Source organism: Cupressus sempervirens, chromosome 10 (assembly GCF_028749045.1).
Source record: "Cupressus sempervirens isolate cs-2001-9-10 chromosome 10, ASM2874904v1, whole genome shotgun sequence".
Lineage (NCBI taxonomy): Eukaryota > Viridiplantae > Streptophyta > Pinopsida > Cupressales > Cupressaceae > Cupressus > Cupressus sempervirens.
Window position 1 is genome coordinate 977,830,366 of NC_143127.1, and position 27,966 is coordinate 977,858,331.

At 34.4% G+C, this 27,966-nt stretch overlaps 1 pseudogene; it reads left to right on the forward strand.

Moving 5' to 3' along the window:
- Positions 1–2,712: 2,712 nt before the first annotated feature.
- Positions 2,713–27,966, forward strand: part of LOC149537241 (protein LATERAL BRANCHING OXIDOREDUCTASE 1-like) — a 30,939-nt pseudogene continuing 5,685 nt past the window's right edge.

Consider the following 27,966-nt stretch of genomic DNA (forward strand, 5'->3'; position numbering starts at 1 on the left):
ATGCATACACTCTTTTGCAAAATAAAAATAATGGTATGCTCTCCACATAAACACAACAGAATCCCTTGATTTCGCTTAGTTAGGGTCCATGTAATATAGGGTTTCATTTGAGTCGTGCTTGAGACAAGGTTCTATTTATGTCCTCCTCCTATGCTATGCTCCTGGATCTTTATAGGCGATGATTTTGACAGATATTCATTAGGTCGCATCTTTAGGTGGAGTGTTCATTTTTCATCCTTTTAAGTTACATTAATTATTCAATATAGATTGCATTAGTTTACTCGTCAAATTACATTTCTTAGTGCTCATTAGATAGTCTAGTTCATTTTAGCATTAGCATTACATTTAGGGGCACATACATATCATAATGCATAAGTCTCATAATCGCTAGCCAATCTGCATCACACATGTTAAGCATCATATAGTATATAGAAAAGATACATCACATCCTGCATCATAAACGTTAGTCTCATAAGCATCACATAAAATCCATACATATGCATCATAAACACTCATACACATATAGAATCATTGACTCATGTCATATATATATATCAAAAGAATCAATGTCTGTACAGTCCAAATACATATAGAATCATATAGTACAAATGCATCATCTGCACATATCTGTCAACATATCGAATCTCTATACAAAATCTAGGAGCCAAGCTATGAGGGTCCTGCTCCTCCTGTGTCACCCCCTCGAGGTGGTCGGCCCTGCCCTACTGACTGCTCTAACCTAGCTCTGCCACCCATGGTCCAGGAACTAGCCCCTCTCTCAAAATTAGGCTACCACTAGTCGGCAGGTACGACATCATGATACAGTGACCTATAATAGGCTGCCTCTTGTACTGCCCGTGCCTCAGATTGCCTGGCTGAGATGGTCTCCTGCATCACTGTCACACTAGCCCCTGGTGTAACCATCTATCTCGCTATGTCTTGCTGCCTGCAATACTCATTGATCTGAGCCTGATATGTCGCCTACTCGGCATGCAAGGTAGACACCTCTCCTCGTAACCTCGCTAGCTCCTCAGTGTCAACATGCACTACCATACCCGCAAAATGCCCTGCATCCATGCGTGCCTGTAAAACTGCTAGTACCTCCTGTGTGCTATCTGCTCTGACTCTCTACAGCTGTACCTCTACTTATAACCTAGCAACCTCTCCCCATAGACTAGCCCGCTCAGCCTTGACTATGTCTAGCTCCTCTCCCGGTACCTATCCCTATGGAGGTGCCTATGCCTGTACTTGAGGTCCCCTCTATGGTGGCACCTGTGCTGCTACGACACCCCTCCTGGAAACTATCCTATGGCCATGAGGTCCATGCTGTGCTCCCTGAGTTGGTACTGCTACCATAGCAGCCTGTCCCCCATCTCCTATGCCATCTCCCTCTCCTTGTGCCTGCTTTGTCAGTGGAACCACTCCAAGCACTGTTAGTCTGACTGGTTGGTGTGTTGCCCACCACTGCGTATATGTTGGTGTCATACCAACATCTCCCCTGTCCTGACCATGAACCCATGGCACTCTATCCATTGGTAACCATGATGCTCGGGAAAATTGTAGCATCGTCCCTCGATCCCACAGCTGACCATACTCACGAGTCACTACAAGATACAGGAACTTTTTTGGAACCACATCCTGGATATGCCCAAACTGTCGTCGCACCCGAGAAGGCATATATCGCATGATCACATGAACAAATCGACCAATAATCCAGTAATCGATCTATATAAATGGGAGATACATCTAATCCTCTGTATCATCCTCACCCCCTTCTACCTATACTCTCCCCCAGTGCTCCACTTCATCATAAGGAGTCCAATCAAACATGATAATCTCATCAAGGCACCTGCGCCAGAATCCCACTGACTCTGTCGATGTATACTAGATAGGAGGCTGATATCTACATGCATATGGCTCTCTAGGCTGCCTGGTCTCTCTCCGTGTGATGGGTTGAGTAACCCCAATGTGCTCCCAAGACCAGACCATCAGTAGTGTCAGTCCTGGTCCCATCATGCGTTGTGTCCGGTATGCACACATATGTAAGTCATGATACAACTCTGCTAGGATGGTCTATCCCCAGCAGTAAACCTTGCCGTCCTCCTGTAATAGGGTGCTCAACACTCGTGCCCACCCAATAGGCCACCCATTTCCTGCATGATCTGGTAGCATCTGCCATATCAAAGAGGCTAGGAATACTGCCAGTCTAGGTAGTCTCTGCTCCAAGTCTCCCTGCCAGGATAGCCAGGATCGTTGTACTGGTAGTCTCTGTCGTCGCCTACCGAAGCACTCTCTCAGGAAGGGATCAGCTCCCTCACCTACATACTCTGGATATGTGCCTCTGATAGGCACTCTAAGGATTCGCCATACATCCAGGAGAGTGACGGTAGCCTCCCCTGTTGGTAGATGGAAGCTCCCTATGGGTGTATGCCATCACTCTTTGAGAGCCGATAGCTGTGCTGTGTGAGCTCTCAAGTCTGGCCACTCGTGGACATGCTAGTCCACACAACCATACATGTCCCCAATCTATGTTTGTGAGTCTCTCCTGTATAACCATGGTTGGTGGATAGTGCTCCCCTGACTTAAAAAGCACCGTGCCCTCTTGCAACATGGACATGTGGTAAGTCAGTTATTTCATTCCCAGAAATGGGGCATTTCATGCTCGCCATTTCTCATTTCTGTTGCGTCAGGTGGAGACGCTGATCAGTAGAGATGCTGATTAGTGCAAACGCAATCTGCAGAGACGCTGGTCTACGCTTACGTAAAACATGTGTTGTCATCTCCGCTTTGCTTTCGAAGACAACATGGCAAGGTCTGTCGTCTCTGACACCGCTGTCCCTATCACGCAGATGACAGACTATGGTCTGTCATCTTCGTTAGTTTTGTCGCGGTCTTAGCGTTTGCGCAGATGACAGGATGTTCCTTGTCGGCTCCGTAGGCACCGGTATCCTTTCTTTTTCATCTGCGCAGACGACGAGGTGGAGACTGTCGTCTGCACCCAGGATCAGTTTTTGCCGCATTTAGGGCATCATAAATGCCTCTAACCTAGTTTAGCTATCAAATTACTAGGAGGATCAAATGACTCACCAATGCCCCCATCGCAGCTGGTCTCTAGTGCTCTCGAACGCACTCACCAAGCTGCAATCTCTCGATCAGGTCCATAGTTGCTCTGGATGCTCTTCTTGTGGTGTGACAATGACCTTCCTATGGGTCCCTTGGAGGCTTATGTAGGTCCTGTGGACCCCGTTTGCGCCCTTCTCCGCTTTGAGCCATGTCTGTCTCATGATTCCTCCATATTTTTATCCTGTTTTTCTCATTTCTTTCTTTCCCTTCTTTCCGTTCCAAGACCTTTTCATGAAAATTTTCCAAATTTGTATTTCTTGCGTAATTTCTGTGAGGGGGCATCAGGATTCTCCTTCTTTCTCTGGGGCAACCTGCATTTTATTTTCTTTGATATGATGTCGTGCCGACACCACATCAAAGAGGGGCAAAATGTAGATACTAAAAATTGTCCCGAATGACTTTATTAATTTAATTAATAATGGTCACATTCTTCTACTTATTTAATTAAAATTATTTTAATTAAATAGGTTCATTTTTGGCCTAAGTATTTAAATTTAATTTAAATACCTCCTAGCCTTAATGTGTTAAATTTAATTTAACACATGATTCTCCATTTATTCCCTTTTTTAAATAAATTTTATTTATTTAAATCCTCCATATCCTATTAATTTCTTCTAAACTTTGATTAAATTAAATTTCATTTAATTTAATATTTATCCTAATCTATATCCATAAGCCTAAGAGTATGTGTACTCTTATGAGTTGTCATCATAAGGGTTTACATTTCTTTTTAAGCACATGGTGTCTACAACTTGAGAACTTTCTACAAACATGTGCCACCTCATTTTTATCCTCCCAACTAAGGACATGGGATAAGGTGCTTAATTGTTAATTCTTATCCTTATCTTTTAGACACCTTCTAGATGTTCCCTGAGAGTCTTTAAATAGAAGCATTGTCTCAAGCATTGAATATAGAGGATTATTGGATTACATTGACACACCGTCGCTTTGAGTCTAGAATCACTACATTGAGAGCTTGCATTATAGCTACATTTTCATATGGAGTTCATAGGTTTCATATTAGTGATTTTATAGTTGGTAAGATTTACATTTTGTATTGTATCTTAGTTTTTGTTGTGCATTCATATTTAGTTTACATTCTAGTTTTAGTTTTCATTCTAGTTATAGTTTGCATCCATAGATAGTTTTCATAATTTCATGTTCATTGCATCATAGAGTACCTTTGAGTGTGACTTCCTCTATAGTCATATCTTGAAAGTATTCTTCTTTTCATATAGTCTAGGATCATATTGCACATTCACTTTGCACTCACACTCACATTTGCACTTCCACACAAGGGATTTACTTATTGTTGTGTTTGTGAGAGCATACCAAACACACCCTCCATCAAAGATACACCAACAATGGCTACACATAGCTGCCCTTGTGGACTAGTAGAGGTGGTTGGAATTTTGGTTTGTTGGTTGCTTTTGTGAATTTCCTTTAAATTAGCTTGATTCCTTAGGCTTCCAGCAATTTGTACATTTTTCTAGCACACAATTTGCAACTGGCAACCCATCACCTTTCTTAATGTGTCATATATGATCATTGCTAAGGCCTTATCTCTCAAGATTTGACATCTTCTTCCCTTAATTGTATGCCCAAAGAAAATTGGTTGTATCAAGTCTTGGTATATTCTTGACAACATCATGACTATCTGGGAAGGCATGGAGTGGGTTTGCAAGTCCAATCAGTAGATTCTATTTTTGAAAATTGATTTTGGAAAAGCTTATGATTGAATTGAATGGCCCTTCACTTTGGCTATGCTCCAGGCTTTGGGTTTTGGCCCTAACTTTCTTCTATCTATGGAAATACTTTTTGGTGATGCTAATTCTTGTATTACCATAATAGCTCTCAATCTAAAGCCTTCAAGCTCTTTTGATCTATCCAGTAGGGTTTCCCTCTGGCTTCGGCTTTGCATGTTCTTGTTGCTAAAGGGTTTGGTTACTTACTAGCCCACTCTATTTCTGCTAGTTTGGTTTGTGGAATTTCCTTTCTTGAGTCTTCTTCTCAACTTGTCAATGGTCACTTTGTTGGTGAATCTTTTCTCACTCTCTTAGAGGATGAGAAAAATATCACTAATGCCATGCAATTCTTGGACACTTTTTGTCAATCTTCTGGTTTGGCTATTCAATGGTACATGACACTCTGTTACAAGCAATCTTTCCTTATGGTGCCACTTGGCTTGCTCAATTCAAGTCAAAATGGGTTACTCATAGCAAGATATTCCTCTTTTTGGACATCCCCTTCACCTTTCAAGCTTCTCAGATGGAATTCTCGAATGTTGTACTCATGAAAATTGAGAAACAACTTCATTACTAGATTACTAAACCCCTTTCTCTTGCTGGGAAATTTCAAGTTTTGTAACGCCCCGCCATGTGACCCAAAAGAAGTTAACCTAAAGTTTTACTAAGTTTGAATTTTTTTTTTTTTTAAAGATAAAGATGCAACAATAGTTATAGAATAGCAGAAGCAATTAACATACACTCATACATCAACAACACATAAACAAGTTAGAACTCTTAAGGGTCCCATGATGTTGAATCACATTTAATTTTTAATTAACACTAAATCCAATATATAATAAATGCACATCAAAGAATAATGTACAAGTATGATTCCATTTAAATAACATACAATCATCTCGAATGCCACTTGGCAATAATCATAATGCACCATCATCCACTATATAGGTCACAGGGTATGAAGGGCTGAAATAGATTACATCATCTTGTAAGATCTATGAAATCAAATACAATACACTAAGTATAACGATCCATCATATAAATATAGGAAATAGATAGAAGTGAACATCTGCACAAACACATACAGTAGCGGCATTTGATGATCAGATCTCAATGGTATAAGAAAAAGCACCACAACCCAACCTCGTAGAACCCAAAATGGTCCACTACCACCATGCTAAGGAGATAGTCTCAAGTCTCAAATTGGATAACAAACTCACAAGTCAAAACCAACATCTAGGTTCAAGGATTCACTTAAAAGAAAACTATCTCAAGGGTACCAAAACACAAGTATCAACTAATGCCAGAGGCAACACAAACACATAAAAAATCTACTATGCATGTGGGCAAGTTTCATCCAATGAACCAACTCTAAGGTTACCCTACTAGTCTTTTAATCCTTCAGCCCCCTAGTGACTCTATGCAGCACTAGTATCCTTTCATACTAAGAAGCCATACTAATGAAGCATGGTTAAAACCAAACATCCTCTCTACTCCCATCCTAGCTTATACTAGCACTCATGGAATGGGCAAGGAAAACAATGACTCTTATTAATTCATTTTAAACTCATTTAATGAAATGTTATCACTTATTAAATAATCTACAATGGGTTGCCCATCAGCCTCTTTAGGGCCTCAACCTCCATTGCAAGACACTTCTCAACATGACATATAGATAACCTACCCTAAGCTTAGTAAAATCAAAAGATCACAAAAGACCACATACCATACATCAGTTATTAAACAAGCAACTGATAAGTACTAAAAATTACTGATCAAAATACAAGCATCATTAATACGATCATCCTAACAGGACTGATCCAAGAAAGTACACATAAACCAATCCATGTCATAACATGACATCACCAAGAACAAATCATACAAACACCTCAGTCCTATACAAGTGACTAAAGAGAAATCCAAAAACAACTGATCAAAGACACAAAGGTTATATCAGATAGGTCACACCATTCACCGCAGTTTCACACAAGAACACTGGAAAGCAATAACAATCAATAGATCAAACATCTCATAGAGCATACAAGACACATTACCATGGTTGAGTATGAAAAATTGTAATCAAAACATCATCATGACATCACAAAATAGAACTCTCAAGCCTTTGGTAAACATCCCGATTTGGTAAAAGTATTAAGTCATCCTGACACCCAATAGTAAAATCACACGTCATAAATAGAGTACTTGCAAAAGTAACTTTCACAAAATATTAGGTTTAGAAAATACACCAGTTCCATTTTCACTTATAGTTTTTTAAGTTTTCAATTTTGTTATCAAGTATATCAGTTCACAATGTTTTTTGATCTCAATCCAAGTTTCAATTTCATTTCTCTAATTGTTAGATTCACTAAGGTTTCTCAAGGTCACTAGAATCTTAGATGATTCAACAAATCATATAAAGTTACTTAAACATAGTTTCATTATTTAATTTTTTACCAAAACAAACACAAGATTCAATGTTGAAAGCAAGGGTTTTAGTTTTCATTTTCTCAAACTATTGTAATTACTAAGGTTTCTGAATAATAAAATTTTCCTAGTATTACAAATCATTTTCGTAAATCTAAACCATATAAACACATCCAAGTTTATAAAATGAAACATTAATTTTCTCTCAATTAATTTCTTTGATTTTCAATTTACTTTAGAATTATATTTAAATAATAAAGTAATAAATCAAATTTTCAAATAATTAAATTTCAAATTTTAACAATACTTATTAAAATTATTAATAACAATTATTATCATGATAATTTTAAATTTATTGAACTTTGGAAAAATATTCCTAAAAAGAAAACTTGCTAAAAATAGAAACTTACAAAAATAGAAACTTGCTAAAAATAAAAACTTTCCAAAAATGGAAACCTACTAAAACAAAAAAACTTTCCAAAAATAGAAAGCTTCTAAAAATAGAAACTTTCCAAAAAATAGAAACCTATTAAAAATAGAAACTTTCCAAAAATGAAAACCTGCTAAAAACATAAACCTTCCAAAAATAAAAACCTGCTAAAAAAGAAACTTTCCTAAAATGGAAACCTATTCAAAATTGAGACTTTCCTAAATTGGATACTTACTAACAATGAAAACTTTCCAAAGATAGAAACTTGCTAAAAGTAGAAACTTTTCAAAAATGCAAACTTACTAAAAATGAAAACTTTTCAAAAATGAAAACTTACAAAATTGGAAACTTCTCTAAAATAGAAAATAGAAACTTGCTAAAAGTAGAAAATTTTCAAAAATGGAAACCTACTAAAACAAAAATACTTTCCAAAAATAGAAACCTTCTAAAAATAGAAACTTTCTACAAAATAGAAACTTGTTAAAAATAGAAACTTTCCAAAAAATGGAAACCTGCAAAAAACATAAACCTTCCAAAAATAAAAACCTGCTAAAAAAGAAACTTTCCTAAAATGGAAACCTGTTAAAATTTGAAACTTTCCTAAAATGGATACTAACAACGAAAACTTTTCAAAAATAGAAACTTGCTAAAAATAGAAACTTTCCAAAAATGCAAACTTACTAAAAATGAAAACTTTTCAAAAATGGAAACTTACAAAATTGGAAACTTTTCAAAAATAGAAACTTACTAAAAATGAAAATTACTTACAAAAAATGGAAACTTTCCAAACTAGATCTGATAAAGCAACAAAATTTAAACAATTAAATTTAGTAATTTAAAACTAGTTTTATTTTCAATACCCCTATCTCGAATTTAATCAAATCTATTATGAATCACCCAATTTAAATCGAACGAGTGTTTCCAATTTCAATTTAACAAATAAGGGTTTCAATTTAATTAATTTGTTCACAGACAAAATCAAGAACAGAAAATAGGAAATTTCAACACAAAGGTTTCAAGCAAATCTAAAATTCTAAAAACAAACTTATTATAGACACAAAAAAGATAGGAATTTGAAGAATGGAAATCCATTGTACAATTAAACCATGAGATCCTACTTGGATTTGATGCTAAAACAATAATCGGACGAAGCACACAAAACAATCTCCTTTCTCTAAAAACTTCCTTCTTTGAAATTGCTCCTCCAAAACCTGTGTATTTGCAAAAATGAGCTCTAGATCTCTAATAAAGAGTTCTCGCTTAATTTGGGGCTCTGATTGTGCAATCACACAAGGGAACTCATTGATCAATTTCAATTTCTCTTAATTATCTTGTTATCTTTTACATCTTCATGCAAACTTTTAACAATTTAAAATATCTTTATTAAATTAATTAGCTTTCTCTCTTTAATTAATTTACTATATTTTAAATTCATACATATGCTTTATGCAATTTAATTAAAATAAACCTTATTGAATAATTGATTTCTCTCTCTTATTAAATCACGAGACACTTTTAATATAATATTTATTGATTCAACTGATAATAATATTTAGTGTTTATTATTTAGAATAAAACTCCTAAATAATAATTATTAAATTAAATAAATATAATTACACCTAAATTAGAACTATAACTTTATCTTTAAGTTTCATTCTTTTATTTGATTAATTCATGATAGGTTTTTAATAATATATTTATTAACTTAATTAATAACATTATTTAGAGTTTATTACTAATATAAACTCCAAAATAATTATCATTAAATTAAATAAATATAAATACATCAAAAATGGAACTTAAATATAATATTTTAAATTTAATTCTTTTATTTAATTAATTTTTCAATTAATTAAATATAATTAAATATTGAATTTCTTTATAAATTTTTCATTAAATTAAATCATTAAATTATATTTTAATTTGATTTAATTATAATAGAAAATCACAATAGACCCACAAAACCAAATACGACAACCCAATTGAAAGTCAAAGAACAAAGTCAAACTATAGGGTCAAAGTCACAAATTCATGTGATTTGACAAATTTAAAAAAGTGAAACTAACTCAGATACTTGTCCTATTTTCTAGGACAATTGGCTTAGGTTGGAATTTAGACTCGAGAGTTATCTCCCCACTTATATCATTGAAATACTATGATAGGGTATCCTCATCTTGGCAATTCAGGGAAGTTGATACCTGGTACCTACAATTTGCATAAAATCCACGCATGTACAAACACAATATTCTAAACTAAATAGGCAATTGCAGGATGTGGTTCATCGTGTAGATCGCACTAGCAGGTGACTACGACTCTCTTCCTCAACCACACCAGAAACATCAAACATAAAGAAAACATACCTGCACATGATACACATGCAAGTATGGGGTAAGTATCCATAGAAACTGCATATAAATAATTCATCTATCTAACCATCATGAGATAACTAAAATCACTAACTGAACATACTTATATCATTATTGAAAAGGGTAAACATAAACACATGAAATAACTGAATTAACTTAGTAACTCAACACACATATCAACTAAATATGAAATACATTTAATCTAATCCAATAACCAAGTACCGATAAACATAAAACACAATAAAAAATTTGCCTAAAAGAATCTGATAATACAATTAGAAAAGTCAAGTAGGGGTAGGCATTACAGGTTTTGTCTAAGGTGTTGGTGGCTACTCATGTGTATTACTCTTCTTGTTGGGCTCCTTCCAAAGCCTTCTATCTCAAGCTAGAGTGTTTTCTCTGTGACTTTCTTTGGGCTTTTGGGTTTGGTCATCATGGTTTTCACAAGGTTGCCTAGAATTTTTGTTGTCTCCCAAAAGAGCCTGGCAGCCTTGGCCTTCTTTCCACACAGAAGCAAGGGCTCCCTCTTTGTACTTAGTGGATTATTCATGCTCTCACTAGTGATGAAGCTTGGAACGTGTTGTTTCAACATTGTATCTCTTCTGGATTCCCTATTAATAGGCTTGTGTTGAAGGGGATTGGTCTTTGGACCCTTCTTATCATCCACGAACTTGTTCATATCCAGGGCTCCTTTGTTATCAAAAGAATTTGGAAAGCTTGGGAAGTTGTGAAGCCTTGGTTGTGTTGGGATGGTGATGGGTTTTGTGATGGGCTTTCTTTGGATCAACAGAATCTTTGGTGGTCCTCGTTGTTTTCCATTCAAGGTGTTCCTCTGGCCAAGACTCAAGGCACTAGTGCTCTACATTTTTTTAAACACAGCATCAAGACTCCTAAGGATCTTTTTTCCAAGATATCTATGAGTCTTAGATCTTGGGAGGATATGCAGGTCCAGTTCCATCTTTCTTGTCCAAATTGACATACTTTTGATCTTCTGCTCCCTGACCTTCCAGATCATTTGATTCACAAGGTGGGCATCCAGCCTGTGCAACCTTGGTGGAAAGGCTAGTAGTGGTATCCTATCATGCCCTTCACTAGTTACAAGCCTAGCTTAAGATATCATTGGCATTTTTCACATCTTCCTATGGTGGATACTCTCAACCAATGTTGGTATCTTTAGTCTTCTACTTATCATTGGAGGATGCTATTTGATACTATTTGAAGTGCTATCACTGAGCCAAAGATTGCCCACTTTTCCAGGTGCTTGTTGTTTCAAGGGCTTCCCCTTGGGCTATGGCTCAAACATATTGGCGTTTCAGATCCTTGGTGTTCTTTTTGTGGGCATCCTAAGTCATTTTTGCATTTTTTTTTTTGGTTATGTAGGCATGTTAAGAATTATTGGCAATGGATATATGATTTTTTTAAGCCCTTCAGGCCAAAGTCCTTTTCTTGGCACATGATTGTGCTGGATGACTCCCCTAGGATTTTCAGGAAATTTTCTTAGATTTGGCATACTTTTAGGATGGAGATTTTGTTTACTTTATGGAAGGATAGGAATGTTGTTCTTTTCACTCACAAATTTCTTCATATCAATGTTGTTATGTACACTAAAGCATGCATTTGTAATAATGCCATGTTGCAAATTTAGGTCCAAGCAAACAAGGTGGCACTGGAGGTGGCCCACCTTTTGGAATTGCTCAATCATTCGGGTAACACACCTTGCACAATTTCCAAAGTTCCTCCTAACTCCTTGGCTAACCACACTCTGCCACAAGGTTGCTATTGAGGTCACAGTTCTTCTACTCGTCACTCGTAGGTTCCCTGCCACTAGTCTCCTAGTGGTGGTGAAGTTGGTTGGCAGTGCCGCTCAACTTCTCCACCTTGCTGCAGCTTTGGCTAGTCCCTAGTTCTTGTGGTTCCCTTTCTAATTGCTTCTCCTAGCACTGGTGGCTCCAAATGGTCTTTCCCCCACTTGGATCTAGCTATTTCTCTGTCGCGGGCGAAGGAGAAAGACAAGGAAAAAGTTTTTGTTGATGGTTGGACTATTCCTAGTCCTCCTGCCAATCCCAAGGATCCTTGGGGTTATAATGATCATGATGATCCACCTCCCTCAACTGGCACTACTTTGGTAGTCTGAGGGAGTTGCTTATGTGTTTTTTTTTATGAATAGTTGTTGATTCTAGCTTCGATCGTGTGAACTTTTGTGGGGTGATTATGTATCCTTCATCACCTTTTTTTTTGTGAATTTGTAACTAGTATATTAATTTAATAATAGAAAAGAGACTATTCATTAAAAAAAAAAAGATGTCTACAAAATATTATGATACAAATACAAATTTATTTAAAATATTTTGAAATGATAAAATATGAATATTTCTAATGTTATATATATATATATATATATATATATGATAGCATATTTTTAATAAGATTGTCTTTAAAAACAATTAAAATTAATATGTAGTAATTTGTTTCTATAATAATAATTTAATATATTTATATCAATTTTGAATATTTTTAAAATAAAATGTATTGCTTAATATAGAAACATAATTCATCTAAATATCTTAAGCATATATTATTAATATATCATTATTTATTAATTTTACATTATTTTTATCTATAATATTATAAATTTATGTTATTAGAGAAATGACTAAGATTTTCATTTCTTTTAGAAAACTCGGGTGTGTCAACGTTTTAGTGTGGGGTTTCAATTTTTTTTCTTTTTCTATTAGATATAAGAGTTTCAGAAAATACAGAACAACCAAAGTACCACCACAAAAATCAAGGAGGCCAAGCTTCACAAAGGAAGAACAGACTCAGTTGTACCACAAAAACAAAAAGAGGAGAAGGACTAACTAACTAAGAACATCATAGTAATTGACCACCCAAGCAGTCCAACCAAAGGGACCCTCCATCCAAATGATATTTTTACGTTCTTGAATCTGCATCAGCCTGAATAAATCTTCTTTTTTAGTATTCACTTTCTTACTGATTTCTCTATTTAGCCCAATGCAAGCATGCTCAAAAGCTTGCAGATCATCCAAGGTTCTACGCCATTGGTATCCTTGCTTCAACTCGTAGTAGAAAAAAGAAGCATGCCCATCGTGAAGGAACCTTCTCATCTTGTCCCACTCGATTAGCATAGTAGCCTGCACCTGCAAAAATTTTTTAAAATAAGTGAGTTTTCTAAAAAAATTCAGTAAGATCCCTTGGCTTACCTTGGTACCTTTCCTCATTCTTGCACTTCCAAATCTGTTAGAGAATGTTAGATGACAATATATTCCAAAATAAATTGGTATCTTTAGGAAGACCATTAATATGACCAGTGATAATATCAAGAATATTAACATCAATAGGATAAACAATGTCAAACATTCTCCATATTTCTTTAGCAAAAGTACAATCTAAAAGAATATGTCTACCAATTTCAGGAACTCTACATAAATTACAAAAATTAGAATTAGAAAAATCTCTCTTAATAGGCAACTTGTCCAACATGACTAACCATCTGAAGCATCTAATTTTAGGCTCCACAAAATTTTTCCACAAGATATCAAAGTATTTTTTCCAAGCATCAGCATCATAAGAAGAGTACCAAACAACATTGACATGATCAATAATATTAGTATTACAATCAAGGATTCTGTATATATTCTTGGCCTTAAGTAGATTCGTGACAACTCCACCAGGCCATTTACAATTAAGGTGCCTTTTAGAATCAACATGGCATATAGTGGGAAGACCATTAACAACTTGCACAATCATGTTATAAGTTCTTTTATGGGAATCAGAGATATCATATATATTTTTAAGCTCATCCCAAGGAGTGATTTGATTATGCTCAAAGAGATCTATGAACTGTTTAATACCTTTCTTAGCCCACACTCTGGCAGAACACCCTTGGGTAAGGGCCAAAGGTTTACCATTTAGGTGAAGATTCCACCAAATTGATCTTTCCCCATGGAGTTGATCATTACAATGAAAATCCTTGTTAGTGATGAATTTCCTAACATGGTCCCAAGCCTTTCAAATAGATCTAAAAATTGTGGAACCTTGGACCATGACAGGAAAGTTACCAATAATAGTTACTTGTCCATAGTAGTTTAGAGAGCTTAAGGTATGTATTTCACAATTTGCACATTCATGTTTTGAATTTTTTATTCATCAAAAAAATATAAAACACTACATAAAAATTTTAAACGCTCGTTAAAAATTGAAGCTAGCGAGAAAGCATTCATTATTTGAGGCAGTAGATTCTCATTGATTTTAATCCAAAAAGAAAATTTTAATCGTTGGAAATTAATTCAATATTTTAAGAAAATTAGGCAAGGACGACTTCTTGTTTGGATGACCTTGAGTAGACTAATTCAATATTTTAAAATTGTAATGTGGTCCCTTTCATATGAACAAGTTTGATGAGTTATTGCATATTTTTTATTATGGTTGATTATCATTTATTATTGTGATTATTGTTTGTTTGACAAATCTTCATTCATAGCACATTAACAACAAGAAGATAAAATAATGTTTATAGAGACAAAATTACTGACAGACAATATTTATTTGTTAAATGGTAAGGTGGCATCTTTACTATTGTAATTTAGCCCTTCCAATAACGAGGTTGTATCTTTAAGGTTCAATATTTTTATAATTATAGTTATAGATAAATTTAATTTGTTATTAAAAAATTACAATTTAATGATTTAAAAAAATGGATTCATAATTAATCGATATTTTAATGTGAAAATTGTATATTTGTCATTTTATTTATTTTGTTAGTATATATTTTAGTGTCTCTTTTCCTTGTATTACCTAAATCCTTTGATCTCAATGATTAAAAAATTATCATAAATTTTGTATATTTCATATTGTTTTTTTCCTATTATCTAAAGTTGTTTAGGAATCAATGATAAATTAGTAATAGACGCATAGATTACATAATAAAGATATTTTTTGAAATGCAAAAGTCTAAAATTTAATAATTTATGATAATTACATTTATACATACTTTTTTTTTTCTTATTAAAAAATTACAATCCATCAAATTTAATAATGATTTTGAAAAAGGTAATTCTTGATCAATTGTTGTTTTTATGTGAAAATTTTATATTTTCCATTTTACTTATTTTTTTAGTATATATTTTAATGTATTTACTCTTTGCATTACCTAAACTTTTCTTAAATCGTATAATTTTATTTTCATCATAAATTTGGTGTCTTTTCTATTGGATTTTTCCTTCTATTATTTAAAGCTAGTAACCATCAATTGTAAATTAGTAATAGATGCATAGATCAAATAATAAGAATATTTTTTAATTTAAAAGTCAAAAAATTAATAATTTATGAAAATAGTATAGACTGGAATGATTTTGTCCCTTTCTAATAAGATTTTGATAAATATAAAAAGTTATTTTATCTTATAGATACAATGTCTTTTTTATTGGTTTGTATTCTATCATGTAACATTGGTATCAGATAATGATTACTCGATTAAACACAAAAGTTGAAAAAGTTCATATTTTATAGAAATATCATAGACTAGAATCAGCTGTCCTTCATAATAGAATTTCTTAAATACAAAGAATCTTTACTCAATAGATCTCTACATGTTCAAAATTGTCCTGATCAAATAGCTATTTTATTTATTTTTTGATGATGGATAATATTGAGCCCAAACAAAATAATATAATCAATAACACAAACTTTGCATATTAAGATTTCTATAAATCCAAAAAATCTTTACTCGATAGATCTTTAGACACTTATATTGCCCTAATCTTAAAGTTATTTCTATTTATGAAGATAAATGATGTTGATCGGGCAAACAAACTAAAATAAACAATTACAAAAACTTTAGGAATTCCAACATTACAAATTGTAAAAGCCATGTATCTAGAATGTCCTAACATAATTAAACAATAAATATTTATCATTACCCTCGTCCTTGTTGGCCTATATATACTAACTCATATGATCAATTAAACAAAATTTACATAGTAAGATTTCTAAAAATTCAAAGAATCTTTACTCCATATATCTCTACACACTTATATTGTCATAATCTGATAGCTATTTTATTTACTAATGGTAAATGATGTTGACACCAAACAAACTCATATAATCAATTATAAAAAACTAAACTCGTATAAACGATTGCAAAAACTTTATATCTATGTCCAAACATAATTAAACAGTAAATATTTATCATTGCCCTCATTCTTGTTGGCCTATATATACTAGAAAAACTACTTGTATGAAGTATATCAAAGACTGTAATTAGTATAAGCATAGTTGTGATTATGGTTGTTTCAGCTCCCATATTGGGCACATGTTTCGAGGTTGCTGATGTGCAGGAGCTTTCAAAGTTGAAGAGTAAAGATGTACCAGAGATACATTCAACTTGCAAAAGAGACCATTGGATTTAACACAGAGTGCTCCACCTGATCTTCATGTCCCTCTCATTGACATGGCCAACATATTCTCATTGCACCATTCCACTAGACAACTTGAGATGGACAAGCTTGCTTGGGCTTGTAAAGAATAGGGTTTTTTCTTTTCAAGTATGAATATTTTACAAATGGTTTTTTTTTTAATGTATTCTATAATCTATGGTTTAAGCTTTCCAGCCTTATTGTGGACTTTTTTTGTGATATGTAACTTTAATATTTTAATTAATAGAACATAGACTATTCATAAAAAAGAATGGCATTTTGTTCAGGTATATATGTGTTAGAACTATGATTTGAAATTTTGATATTGTTTTTGAAATATGAAGCGACCAAAACAAGGGGGTCGACCCTTACAAAAAGAAAGTTGGTAACCAACAAACACCTATAGATGAAATAGGAGGCAACACAACCACATACTATACTAACCAAAAAATCAAGTAAGAAGTAAGCAAGTATAGCAAAAGCTTGTAATGATCAAACCAACTAAGATTGTTTAGAATAAACACTATTAGAAAAAGTAAGCCAACCCAACCCAAAAAAATATACAACCATTAATAGCAACATCTTAACTATAGTACTAAACAAACTATAAAGTTATGAATAAAAACTATTGGCTTAAACAGGCCAACCCAAGTCTTAGTAATAACTATAAACCAACAAACTATGTAGCAGTGGAAAATAAAAGAAACTACGATCATTAGATCCCCCCAGAAAAATAGCCAAATTATTTCTCATATTTTTCCTTTCCTTTTCTAGCCAGAAGAACCTGAGCCCAGTCATTGGTAAGAAACTTATAGAGGAGCTTATTATCTTCCATGTCCATCCTTGAATCATCATTCTCTTGTGCCAGCAATTGGAGGGTGGTAGCAGGTGCATGAGTGACCTTCAGTGCAAATTTAGGGAATGTGTAGAATCCCTCCTCCAAGGTTTTGACTCTTGTTTCTAGCTATGTAGTCTTTTCCTTTTTTTCCTCTTCTTTTTCCTTACTTTCTTTATCAACCTTTCTAGTCCCCTCATTAGTCTTTTCTGGTTGGTTTTCATCCTGCAAAACTTGAGGGTTAGTAAAAAAATTACATTTTTCCTTTATTGGAGAGGAAATTGTGATGGGGGAAGTGTCCACTTTGATACTATCTTCACAGAAAGTAATGGGTTGGAGAGTGAAGCTGGTTGACACATGAGTCTCAATGGTAATGTCTTTACCAACCGACGCCTAGATATTACCAACAGACACATGGGTATTATCCACCAAGTTCTCACTTTTTTCTTTTTTCTGTTCCTCTTTCTCTCTCTTGGATTCAAAGAAATTCTCCTCCTCTAGCTCCCTTTCATTGTTCTCAGAACTCTCCTCTTCCTCATCTTCCACCCTATATCTTTTGGAATTTTGTTTAGATTTGGCTTGGGTTTTAGCACACCTTCCTAACTTTCTCCTACCCTTACCTCCTCCCTCCTCTTTCAAATCCTCAACTTCCACCTCCATAGGTTTTTCAGCCTTAATTTTTTTACAACCCTTTTGTTCAATGGATGACTCTAGTTTTTTCTTTTTCTTATTATCTCCACTAGGGGAGGGGCACAGGGTGTAGATTTTGGTACCTATGCTGGTACTTGGGGGTGAATTTTGGTGATGGCATTGGTTTTCAACCACCATAACCCTAGGGGGGCAGAGGGCAAGATGGAACTGATATAGTCTAAAAATAAGGCCTTGGTGGATAATGGTAAAATTTTGACCCTTACTCCTTTTTTCCCTAACATCACTAATCATATCCTCCAGAGAATGTAAAACAAAATACGGAATAGAAATGAAATCCCTCCTTCTAAAATGATTGAGTAGGGGAAAGTGATAGTAGTAGTAAACTCCAAACCTACCTTCAAGCGTAAGGTATTTCATGATCACCAAGTTGAAATTGTACCATGGAGCTAGTAGCTTATCCCTCCTGAATCCTCCCCTATAACACATTGGTTCTTCATCTTCTGCAAAAAAATTAATCATACTAGCCTCGTCCACCATTGTTGTGACCTTCCTCCATTTTTTCCCATTCATGGACAACCCTATGGCCATTGTAATTACTTCCTCATTAACTTGAAAAGTAATTCCATTTATAGTAACCTTGCAATCATTCCACCCATTCACAAATTGGAGTGCACAATTTTCATCATATCTTGTGACCGCCTACATGTAGGGAAGATATCTCCCCTCCTTCTACAGAAACTAGGTTGCCATTCTGTCTTTAAAATTTTCAATATTTGATGGTTCTAGTCTATTCAAGTCTCCACCCATTTCTTTCCCACTAATTTTGATCCTCCAACCTCAGTAATTTGCATTTGAACTTCCTTTTCATCAGACTTGTTGTGAATATTAAACACCAACAACACAACAATGATACAACTAACACCTACACAGGTTTTAATCATCTCCCAAACCAGTTTTTGGGATGCTTCAAAATTTGAATCAATTTTATGATGGGATTCACACATACTTAGCATCATTATTTTAACATCCCTGAATTCATTGACAGCCTTGGTACTAAAGTGTTTTATACTTTTGAAAAGGAAGGAATTCAAATTTGCTTTATGTTACCATGATGGAAAAATAACTATGACCTCAAACCACCTCCATTTATGATCCAATCTATACATTGTTGTCTTATCAACTTCCCCTTAAACTTTTTATTAAATTTAGCAAATTTCATCTTCCTAGGTATAATGTTGCCAAAATTGGCACTGACCTTTATTTGCCTAACCATACTTAACTTTTGTTCCCCTCCTTGTCCTTGTCAATCAAGGCCTTAATTTCCTCCTTCAGACTTTCTATGTTTCTCCAACGTGTCAATTCCTTTAATTCAAATCCCATGTCAGCAACAACATCCACCACCTTATTTCCTTCTCTATAAATATGCTACAACTGGACTTTCTCCATCCTGTCTATGATATGTCTTATATCCATGATAACATTTCGGATATTCCAACCTAGTTTGGAAAATCTCTTCACCAAATGAAGGATTAATTTGAAGTCACCTTCTATAGTTATTTACTTTAACTGCATTTCCCTTATCAATTGCAAACCTCAAAGTAAAGCCATTGCTTCAGCCAGATTATTACTTCCTCCACCAACATTCCCAACATAAACTAGCAACACTTTGCCATTTTCATTCTTCAACACTCCACCCACCACTCCTATACCCCCTTTTATAGCACCATCAAAATTTAGCTTAAATTGTGTTAAAGTTGGTGGTTTCCATCTTGTTTATTGCCTCTTTAAAACCTTGGAGTTATCAAAATAGTTAAAACCCCCTTGGATACCCCATCTTTTTGCTGTCTGGCTTTCTTTTCTACTTGGTTCTTCCTTTGGAAGCTTACATTTGGTAATCATTATATTTTCCTTCATCAGTTTCTAAATAATTCCCATAACTACCTCCTCTATTTTTTCCTCCTCTTGAAAGATTCTATTATTTCTTTCTTTCCAAATATGCCAGCAAATATATGGTGGGACGCTTTTCCATAGGAGTATTAGCTTAGGGTGATAGAAGGGACAGTCCCATTTTTCCACAAATTGACATAAGTTATCCTTCAACAACCAACATAGTCCCAATTTCTCCCATACTAGCTCCTAAATCTTTAAAGCATAAGGGCATTTCAGGAATACGTGGGAGATATTCTCCTCTTCTTCTTTGCAATGATAACATCGGTTTGGTATAAAAACCCCTTTTTTATAGATTTTCCAATGTTAGAATTTTACCATGTTGAATAGTCCAACAAAAAAAATTGATTTTGGGAAGGAGATTACTTATCCAAACTTTACTCCATATTAGGGAGTAAAACCCTTTTCTCTATAGATGCTTGTAGGCCAATTTGATTGTAAAATTGCCACTAGGAGTTAAGTCCCATACCACTTTATTCTCCTATATTAGTATTGGAATTCTTTGTGCTTCCATCAATTCTTCCAGTTCTTTAAGAAGTTTAATATACTCCTAGGAAAATGTATCATATTACAATTTCTTCCACCTTCCCAAGTTAATATAATCCACCACTCTAAGTCCCATTTCCTCCTTTAATTTCTCCATTAGTCCTCTAAATTTATTGTAAACTAGTGGTTTCCCTCCCATCTAGTTATCCTCCCAGAACCTGATGTTATGCCCATTTCCCATAATCTATCTTACCCCTTCCTTCAGTAGACCTTTTCTCCTAACAATATTTATCCAAATTTTGGAACCTCTTGGGTGGTCATTATTAAAGAGGTTATGTTTGAATATGAAGTTTGAGAGATATTTAGCTTTCATGATATTGCTCCAATCAGTATTGTCTTCTCCCAATCTCCATCCAACTTTCTTAAGGAGAGCCTTATTCAGGTCTCGAAGTCTTCTAACTCCCAATCCTCCCCTCTCCTTTAGTTTACAAACCTCCTCCCAGTTGACCAAGTTTAATTTTTTCTTGTCTTCCATTCTTGAACAAAGGTAGTTCCTCTATATTCTCTCTATTCCATCAGCCATGTTCTAGTTAATTTTAAATAGGGACAAGAAATATATTGGAATTCCCTGGAGAGCCACAAAACTATCTTCATTATGTCAAAGTATATTCTTCCATGCCATAGCTTCCATTATAGAGGATTCACCAAATAGAAATGTGTCATCCACAAATTGTTATAATACTTCAGTATTAGTAGTAGTTGTAGGTTTTATTCCTTTAACACATCCTAAATTAACCAATTTATAAAATGATTTCCCCAACATCTTTGCCACCGTAATAAAAAGGTAAGGAGATAGTAGGTCACCCTATCTTAGTCGTCTTTTCGCATCAAAATTTCCCCAAAGAGAGCCATTTAGAAGGATCGCATACTAGACCGTCCCCACCATTATCTTGATAAGATTTATGACTACCATTCAATCCCACTCTTTCAAGCACATCATATAGGAAGTCCCACTTTATCTTATCATATGCCTTAGAGATATCTAGTTTGAAAGCCACACTAGGTTTCTTATTCCTTTCCATAGAATGTATGATTTCATGAGTAGTTATCGCTACATCTAGGATTTTCCTACTTAGCACAAACGCCTTCTATGGTGTTCCTATGATGCTCTCAAGGAAAGGCTTAATCCTGTTGACCAACACTTTTGAAAATATCTTATATACTATGTTACAAAGCCTTATAGGTCTAAAATCTAGGAGACTCATGGGTGTCAAAGTCTTAGGGACCAAGGCAATAAAGATTTTATTTATCCTTTTTAGTAGCTTTCCCATTTTGAAGAAATCTTTGGTAGCCCATATCAATTCACCTTTAATGACCTCCCAAAATTGTTGGAAAAATGTTGGGGGGAAACCATCAAGTCTTGGGGCCTTATAGGCTTTCATGGAAAACAAAACCCTTTTTACTTCCTCTTACGTGATGTTTCCTAGGATGCTATTATTTTTCACATCTCCCAACATCTATGGGATCATATTTATCAAACTTCTTCTGATAACTTGATTTCCTATTCTATTATCCTTTTTATAAGCCTTGCAGAAATACTCTACCACATGTCTTCCCATCTTCTCCTGATCCTTGTATTCTCTTCCCCTTTCACCTTCCAACCTGTTGATTGTGTCTCTTCTTTTATGACTGGAACTTGTTGAACTATGGAAGAAGGTGGTGTTCTTGTCTCCCTTAGTTAACCATTGAACCCTCATTCTTTGCTTCCAAAAAATTTCCTCTCTTAATATGATGTCCTTCAATTTTTTTCTATTTCTTCCTCTTCTAGAGTAGTAGTATCTAGATTATTACCCTCAACAATCTCCTTTTGTAGCTTTTTAAGTTTTTCCTCCACCTCCCCTTTGATTTTGAACAAATCTCCAAAGGAACTTTTAGCCTGACCCTTAACATTCCTACTTATATTATCCAACTTTTGTGTTAGTCTATACATAGAAGTACCATCTATCCTTATATTCCACCACTCTTGGATTTGATCTTTGAATTCTAGGTGGAATTGCCACATAATTTCATATCTAAAAGGTTTTGGTCCTCCTCTTAAACCATCCTCCCAATGAAAAATTAAAGGGGAATTATCAGAGGTAGTTCTTGTGAGATGCTCTAGAAGGGAATTACCCAACTGATTCCAATTCCCTGACACCATCAGTCTATCTAGTCTTACTTGGATGAGATCTTTTCCTTTTCTATTATTAGTCCACATGAATGGGTTCCCTCTTAAATAAACATCAATTAAATCCATTCTTCCATAAAATCATGAAGATGTTGCAAGCTTTCAAGGCTATCTCTGCTTCCTCCTAATTTTTCTAAGTGATAGAGTGGGGTATTAAAATCTCCCATACACATTAACTATTTATCCTTTAATGGTTTATATAATCCTTTCCAACTTTCCATAAGTTTCCTTCCTCCCTACCTTGTTATTAGAAGCATAAATGTTTATAAGCCCCCAATTTTTATTACTAGTTTGAAACTCAGTTATTATAAAAAAAAATTCCTTCCATATCTCAATCACAGTCAAAGAGCATAGGTTCCACATAGTTGTAATACCCCCTGAGGCTCGATCAACATCCATATGTATGAAAGTAGCCCCTGGCCAGACATGACTTACTAGTCTAACAAAACTAGCACTAGACATTTTTGTTTCTTGAACTAACACACAATCAACCTTTTCCTAAAATATACACTACTTTAGAGCATATTTCTTCTGGGGGTTATTTATCCCCCTCATATTCCAAGAAAAGAATTTCATTTCTTACCTCTTTTTATAGTCTCCAATGTAAGCCTTTTACCACTGGCCATGTCTCTTATTGCCTATTTAGTCCTAGTTGCTCTACTAGTTGGTCTTCTAGCTGTCCCACAAGTTCCTATATTTGGTTTCTCTCTCACGCCCCCCCCCCCCCCCCCCACTTTTCTTCCTTTTTTGAACTTCCCATTCCCATTATCATCCTCTTGTGGTTAAGTAGGACTTAGTTCCTTTTTAGCTTTCTCTAGACTTGCCATCACTTTAGTAACAATCTTGGTTGGGGAGACCTTTATCATTCTTAGAGGAGTGCAAACCCGTTCTTGGGCAACATGGTCTACCTCTATATGTTCTTGCAAGTACATGTCACCCTGACTTTTTGGGGAACTAAGAAGGGAGTGGTGTGCCACTATTTCACCTTCCTCCATCATTTCTCCTTCCTTAAGTCCCCCTAAGGGTGAACTTATTAATTCCTCTATCTCACATCTAAATGGGTATTCTTCCATTTTCCTATTATCCTCTAGAGCTTCCCTTACTTTAAGTTCTCTCTTCCCCCAAGTCCCTTAGCAGTGGTATCTTGAATCATGTTATCCTCCATATTTTAAACATTAGTAACCCTCTCCTCCGGTCTTGGATCTTTTGAAGGTTCCCAACAACCTCTTTTACTATTCCTGGGGATCCTTCTTTTTGTTTCTTTTTCTATAGTTGGGCTTTATAGTCAACAATAAGGTGTCCAAATTATCCACACTTCTAATAGAAAAGCTCTAAATTCTCATAATCTATGGGTTTGTATCTCTCTCCCCATTTAGTTTGTAGAGTAACCATAGTCAGGAGAGCTCGGTTTAATACCACATTCATATAGAATCTTGCATACACCAGTCTAGATTTTTGCATTTTCACCTTGTCCTCAGTCACAAAGTGACCAAAGGAATTCCCTATCCACCTTAGGATCTTCTCATCCCAAAAGTCTAGTGGTAATCTAGGTAGCCTTACCTAGATAGAATTAATCTTATTAAGTTCTATGTTAGCATCAAATCCCAAGTGCCACCTTGTTAGTGCAAGACAATGCTTCCCATAATACCAAGTTCTCAAGAGAATTAAATTGAAATCCTCCTCCATGAATAATTTAAAATAGAAGAGGCCACTCGACATAGCAAAGATATCAACACTATCCTTTATCTTCCATTTTTTTCTAACCCACTTATGAACCATCTCTATCATGGGTTTGAAGGCCACATATCTCCCTACCACACATAGTTTTAGGCTAGAGGTAATGTGGTCCACCCAAGTATCTAGGAGGGAGATCACTAACCCACTTCCAACCTCCTAGTGTCCCATCTATCATCTTCTGTCCACTTCCCACTAGGTAGCCAGTAGTTTCACCTATTCCCAAAAGAGTAGGGTCAAATAGATTCTTCCTATCCACCACCTTGGTCCCACCCCAGTCTGTCGTGACCTACAAATTTTTGTACAGAGTTAACACCATCTACAGATCAGGGTAGGGTGGAGGGTTCAAAGGCTCAGGGCCTACCAAGAACCAAGTCAAATTCAAAATTTGGAAGAGCGGTAACAGGTTACACAGCACTTGAAAATTTTTCCAAACCTTCATATACAAGCTTGTTAGTATGAATACTCTAACAATAAATTTTGATGTTGTTTTTGACTTGATTGTGTTTTGATTTCTTTTTATCATTTTAGATTATATTTAATAATATGTCTTCAAAATGTATATAAGTATAATAGAATGCAAAATATAATTTTTTAAAAGACATGAGATATTGATATTAGTTGTAAATTATTGACTTATACCTTAATATTCAGATATCTAGGGAACCCAAATCTTGAATCTAAAGAATTTAAAATATATGAAGAAATTATTGCACACACAAAATTATCTTTTATTGACTTTTTTTTTTTTTTTTTAAATGGGGTAAACACTTTATTTGGAGCTATGAAGACTTGAGATATTGATATTAGGTGTAGATTCTTGTCTTAAATCTTAATATTCATATATCTAGGAAACCCAAATTTTGAATCTGAAGAATTTGAAAGATATGAAGAAATGATTGCACACACAAAATAATCTTTTATCGACTATTTATTTTTCAAAAAGTGGGGTAAACACTTTATTTGGAGCTATAAAGACATGCGATATTGATATTAGCTATCGATTCTTGACTTAAATCTTAATATTTGTATATCTAGGGAATCCAAATATTGAATATGAAGAATTTGAAAGATATGAAGAAATTATTGCACACACAAAATAATCTTTTATTGACTATTTATTTTTCAAAAGTGGGGTAAACACTTTATTTGGAGCTATGAACTGGTAAGGTTGCAAATGGGGGACCTCATCCCCTAATGGATTAGAATCTTTATGGTAAGAAGAACATACAACATCTAATTTTATCGCTTTCACGCGATTTAAGAATCTTCATATAAATTGATGCCAATATATTCTTTAGCTATGGTATAAATAAGTGGGAGATATTTTTCATCAAGTCCAATTGTAATATTTTTATTAGGATTCAATTGAGTCAAACTCATTGATCCATGTTTCATCAATAAGTAGTTAGCATGAACCAAAATGATTGCAACAACACTAATTGCATCTAGGTAATGCTCACAAAAGTAAAACACTAAAACTTTTTTTGGAAGTCACCCATACCAGATCATGATAAAAGTAACTACATGATCTTTTGATCTCTTCTACCATTATTCTTACAGATCATATCTCTTTCTTTGATCTATCATAATGCTTATAGATCAAATCTTTTCTTTATCTATCATTAATTACAAAGTTATATAAAATCCCTAATTCATCTTGTTTGACTTCAAACTCAAAGAAGAAAAAACTTTCTCCATTTAACTTGGACATATATCTTAGTTGAAAAAATCTCACAAAAATAATTTATAATCTTGGCCAATTATTATTATTTTTGAACAAATCCTCAAACACAACAGACCTCCACTTTTCTTGTAGAAAAACTACAAACTGCTCTCTTCTCAACAATTTCTTCTTTCTAAAAATATTTTTTACGGAGGTTTAGGAATTCAATATGAGCATACATGTGCACTTTGGTTTACTAATGAAGTTGAATGTTTCACAAAGAGTTCACTAGGAACTAAAACAAAATCTAATTTGTTTTAGTTGCATAAGTGATCTCTTGACATTATCCTTTTGAAATGTGCAAAATACTAATTTAATTGAGAATTCTTTCTTCTCCTTTATGTGTTGAATCATGAAATTGTGAAAATTAATGCTATTGTAGTCACTGATTATTAATCTCCTATCATAAATGATTATTAAACTGATGAAAATAAATTCCTAGCTAATATTGAAAAATAACACGACTACAACTTCACGAATAAAATATAGAAAGAAATTTAGAACACAATATTTTTAGAGAAATTGCCTCTAGAAAAAACCCTAAGGGAAAATAGTTCTATAGATGGAAAATATATTAACTTCAACAAATCAAGAGATAAAAAATTCCTTGCTTCTCATTGGCAGAATTCAAAAAACCTCCTAATTTCTCCTACTGATATTCTCCACTGCTATCCCCAACGCTATCATTATGCCCTTGCTAACACTACAAAATTATTTTATATCACTACAAACTCATTTGCTAACATTGCAAATGTTTCTAAAACTTCTTGTTGTTCTTTATTCTGTTATGTTCTCCAAATGCCTCCCTTGACCCCCTTTCATACTACTTAACCAAGAGGTTTCTAGTTGCTTCTTGATCAAGACAACTCAACCAAGAAGTTTCTAGTTTCTTCTCAATTAAAACAACCCAACCAATAGGTTACTAGTGCCTTCTAGAAGAATTCAACTAATTAACAAATATTTATCACAAATCTAATAATTATTTTCCAATTAGTCACATATGGATGAACAATTGTCCAAGCTACCTAAAACTAACACTCTCTCTTAGCAAGGAAGCTATTCTACATGACACCCAACTTATCTCTGAAGAAGACGAATTTCACCTTCCCCAATGCCTTAGTCAAAATGTTTGCTATCTACTCCTCTATAGGTATGTATTGTAGCTAAACAACCCCCTGTTGTACACAATCTTTGATGAAATGATTTTTAATGTCTATATATTTAGACCTATCATGACACACTAGATTATTAGACAACTTGTTGCAACTTTGATTGTTGCAATGTATCACAATAGTCTCAACCTTCTGACCAAACAAGGCTATTAAGAACTTTTGAAGCCATATAGCTTCACATGTCATCATGCTAGCTATTATGTATTCTACTTCTATTGAACTCAAAGCCACAGATTTTTACTTCCTACTAAATCAAGATACAACTCCTGATCCCAAACTGAAACAACACTTTGAAGTGCTCCTTTTGTCTGTTGTACTTCCTGCCCAATCTACACCAATATAGCCCATGAACTTGATACCTTCACCTCAAATATATTTGATCAATCTGCACATGTGGGTCTCTTTTTTGTGTGCTACAAATCCTTTTGGTTGCTCTATGTATACCTCCTCCTTTAACTTAGCATTAAGGAATGTTGTCTTGACATCCATTTGATGGATCTGCCATCCCATTTGTGTTGTAAATGAAATCACAGCTCGTATGGAAGTATACTTGGCCATTAGAGAAAATGTCTCCTTGTAGTATATTTACTCCTTCTGAGAGAACCCCTTGGCCATGAACCTTTCCTTGTATTTCTTGATGCTACCATCTACACCGTGCTTTATCTT